Source organism: Varanus komodoensis, unplaced genomic scaffold (genome assembly GCF_004798865.1).
Source record: "Varanus komodoensis strain SLA01 unplaced genomic scaffold, ASM479886v1 scaffold1, whole genome shotgun sequence".
NCBI classification, from domain to species: domain Eukaryota; kingdom Metazoa; phylum Chordata; class Lepidosauria; order Squamata; family Varanidae; genus Varanus; species Varanus komodoensis.
The window spans coordinates 81,001,615-81,006,412 of NW_025335268.1; positions in this window are offsets into that span (position 1 = coordinate 81,001,615).

Consider the following 4,798-nt stretch of genomic DNA (forward strand, 5'->3'; position numbering starts at 1 on the left):
ATTTTCCAAGGTATACTGGGGTGGTAAAATATCCTAAAATCAGAAATGTGTTTATAATGTGATGGAATGATTGATGATTGATTGATTGTATTTCTGTACTTCCCAGCAGCAAAAGTTTGTGTTTTTTTTTTGGGGGGGGGGGAGTTTCACAGAAATTAAAAGTATAAAATACAATGCAATAAAAAGCAATATAAATGTTTAAAATTTACATTTATTGCATAAAATAAATTAAGACTGTAATTAATCCAGCAAGTGCACAAAACTTAAGACGTTTTAAACAAAAGAAACTGGAAAGACAAAAGGTCTTTGGTTGACACTGAAAAGAGCACAACACAAACATCATGCACATCTAGAAGGAAACGGGTGTTGCACCAAAAAGGCTGCCTTCTTAATATCCCCCACTTCATTTCCTTCGGCAGGAGCTTGTATTCAATGGGTACTGAAGATACATTTAGTGTCTGAGAAGATATATGGGACATATGATTGTTCAGGTAACCAGGTCCTAAGCCATTTGATACCAGATTGGGCTAGAAATGGACTGGTAGCCACTGCCAGAAAAGTACTTGCGTCATATAATCACATTGCCCACTCCTTGTTAATAATCTTCCCACCTGCTTTAGACAAGCTGAAGTTTCTGGATCATTTTCAAAGGCAGCTCTACATTTAACACACAGCAGTGATCTACATGAAAGCTTTTAATAGTATGGATAATTGTAAATAGATTATGGGCCAGCTTACACTATCACTGCAGCCCACACTGGGTTACAGTATAGATGGTAACCATTCTGAATGTGCAATGCGCATTATGACTTGCTATGGTTTGTCATGTCTACTAGTCCCAGGTGGGTGGGTGGGGTGGGTTTTGAGATAATTTGAGGGCTTGTTTTCCACATTTTTATCCACACCTTTCCCTCAACACCATCCATTTACACATGCTCAATTGTGAAAATAATGCAGCAAAATGGAGTCCATTGTTGTACTGTGGGAAACCCCCAAGGACTCTATTTTTCTGTTGGAAATTCCTCTTTCCACACACAACCTTGGGTTAAATTGGTTTTTCTATACTTCAAGTAAGAAGGTTATAGGAATGTTATTTTTTTCTGAAATGTTAATGCATCATGCATTGATCCTCCAATTACTTCACATGGAGTGAAAATGAAAGACAGATAATGCAGTAAGACAGCGTGAATGTTGTTGGTGGCAGAGAATACGTACCAGTAGTTTTTGCCTTAGCAATCATACTTAATAGTGAATGCACACCAGCATGAAAGCAGAGGTATGCACTTCTTGCATAGGTTCTACTAGCTGTATAAATGCATACAAGTTGCTCTATGCTTTACAGGCCTTGGGGTTTTAGAACTGTTTTGGTCCTTATGCAGAATTTGAAAAACTGTTCCCACATGTTACGCACACTTTATATCTTTTCCATGACATTCCCACAGTTTATTTTTTCAGTGTTTTAAACCCTATGGAGACCAGTCCGGTCTTCAGGAATTTTACAATGCTAATCTTTATACTGCCTGGATACCGAATTTAATGCCCTACTAAAAATCTGTATGCAAGTTTGTGAAAAACTTTAAACTCAATCTCTGGTGTTGTTATTGCCTTAATACATTGCTACAGAATGTATACTGTTCCTTTGCCCCCTTGCCTTTGAAAATTCATTTCAAATCTCTTTTTTCAGTCTGCTTCATGACCTATAAAGTCAGTAATAATGCATGTGAATCATGCTACATCTTAAAAACAATTGAACTGGACACACCAAATGTGTTGATTAAAGTAATTTACTATTACACTTATTTATTGCAGTTGCAGAAATGACATGAAGTGCTGATCCACGGTGTCTTACAAGTGGTGTTAAACTTATGTTCAGGTGTTTTCCTAGCTTTATGCTAAAGGCAGAACTACTTGCAAAATCTAATCCAGTGTTTTATTGCACTTCCACAAATTGAAAACAGAACTGTGCACTAGTTCCAGTTTTTACAAAAATCTTTTTGAGGGTTTTTTAGAATTTTGCTAACCATTGAAATGTCATTTGAAATTAAACTAGCATTATTAAGGTGTTACTCTACAGGCTAATTAAGAAAGATTTAAGAGAACAAATTAGTAATTTTAGTCCTCAGAATGACATGATGGATTTTAAGTTGGTAATAAAAAAAATCCCCTAAACCTTTCTACAAATTATATAGCAAGAACATTTAATGGTGCTGACATCCTTCTAGATGTGTTGCCAAGGAGCATATGGATTTTTTTAAAGTCTTTCCTCTGCTAGATTAGTAGGATACAGTTGTTACCTACATGAATTTCCTCTGTATAAAGACTGTGGTTTAAAGACTTCCTGCTAATGTCTGTGTTATGTCAGGTATTGAACAACTGTTATGAGTCCGTGCAAGATGCTTGTATATACTTAAAGACATGTAAGTACAGACTTCATAGAAGTCATGGAAGCTTAGGGAAGAAGGTGGTGGAGGAGGAAGAGGAAGAGAAAAAGACACAGAAGAAGATGCTGCATGTGAAGCTGATTTTCTATATTGTGGATACTCAACCCAGTTGAGGAAGAGGTCTTGGATTCTTGTGTTAATTTGTATTCAGAAAGAACACTTGAGCTTTGCAATTCTAGAACTTATGCAATAATGCCGTTGCTAAGGACTTGGGTGTACAAGTTGTACCATTTTGTTGTCATTATAATGGCTTGTGTTATCTGTTATTTAAATGTGAATAAGAAGAGACTCATTTTGTGAAATTGTGTTTGAAAATGTTCCTCAATAGATCTCTAAGTAAACAAATAGCTTCATAGAACCTACCGGTGTTATACTCACAGAACACAAAGCTGCATAGTCAGCTCTCTGTTTTAAGGGACACCTGAGCTCTGCTGGTACATTTCTGAATCTCAAGTAGGCATTCTGAGGATAGAAGAACCTATTTACAATTGGTTCACTTTATGAATATTATTACAGAGCATATTGATATTCAGTGGACTATTCAACAGCGCTAACAGTCCTAAAATTAGAAGTTTATTACTATATATACTATATTACTATATTTTCTTTATTTAGCTAAAAGATCTTTAGGTATCTGCTTTTCACCCCAAAAGGACCAGCAGAGTTGCTTTCCACGATCAATAATGGGCAAGGCTGGTGACTCTTGTTTCAGCAGAGCCCCTTACTCACTGCAGGTCTAGCCCAGCATAATAGGAGCTGTCCGTGGTGCTGAACTCCACCCTCAAAATACGTTTATCACATGGAGCACCATGAAGAACTCTCACAAAGCTCAGGAAAAAAAGTTGTGGTTGATAAGGAGCCCTTCTGGCACAGGAGTCACTAGCAGTGCTCAGTAAGAGGACTGTGGCTGCCCTCAGCCTTATAATCTTAAAGACATAACATGAGAAAAAGGTAAATAAATTGAGAGGGGGAGAGCAAAAAAGTAAAATTGGGCCCTAGCTCTTAGTTACAATGGTCTTATAAGGATCAGATGGAATGGAAGTCAGTATATTGTTCTATATGGCCCCCAGTCCACACTGGGATCTAAGGGTGGGTAATGGTTTGGGCTTTGAAAGATTGAATCTTAAGATTCTTGCACCTGCTCTAAAGTGAAAACAGAGGTAGCTGTTTGAAGTAGTGTCCCTTAATCCTAATGAATTCAATGTAAGTAATCACAATATAGCATTTCCTCCCTAATTTGCAGCAAAGGTATTATCTAAAATGAAATGTTTGGGGGCTTTTTTTGTACAGATTGGATCATTTGTTAAAAAGATGAAATGTTTTCAGCCAGCTGGTTTACTACAAGAATACTGCACTTTAATGACAAACTGCAATTTAGACATGCTAATTCTGTGGCTTCTATCAAAACCAAGATATTCCAGGGCAGATAAGTGAAATATGCGCTGGTAAAGTCCAACTGTGGGATGCTTTTTGAAAAATCAGAAATATTTTTAATGAATACTGTTTTGAAAGTTTTAAACATTTTTATGCCCATTTTATGCCCATTTAAGTGACATTGCCATGTTAGTATTTCATTACTGAAAGTAGAAAAATAGTTTCCATTCATTGAAATGTATTTTTTCATAATGTCTCATATTCACAGTTGTGCTACAAATGACTAATTTAATGGAAACATATGTATCATACCTTATTGCATCTATTGAATTGCCCTTACAAGGAACTGATAGTGTACCCAGGATCTGTATGTGCAAATATCTGGCATGACATCAACATTTTGGGATTGCTTAAATGTCCCACCAAACCTTCCTGATCACCTTTTCTGTTGCTTTTCACAGTTTCTTTTCCAATCTTCCTGGCAGCTGTCTCGGAACTTTACACACTGTTCAAACAAACAAGCAAGTCAATATTTCTGGATATGTAATTCCAGCTAATCAGGAACCTGCATGATCATGTCATGCCACTGTGTAATGAGTCAATTGTGGTCATTTGATTACCTCACTGAGGACAAATGTAGCCAATTATTCATCCACATTCAGAAAAGCCGGGATAAAACACACCTCCAGTGTTTTATCCGACCCAATTCTCAGTGAAGTACAGTGCGAAAGAGCTTGGCGTGTTATTCCTGTTGTCTCAACAACAAATAAATGTTTTCAGCTTCACAGTTCACAAAGAACTGTTACCCTCTGAATAATTGTAGGAAGAGGTGGCACTTTACAATGGTGCATAAAAATTTTAGCAAAAAGCAGACACCTGTGAGGGCATGCTTCTTACCTAGAGAAGCTAAATATTTGGACTTTCCTCTCTATGGCCCAGTGAAGGTGATTTAACTTTTCCCTAAAAATTCTTCTAGGCAGTAA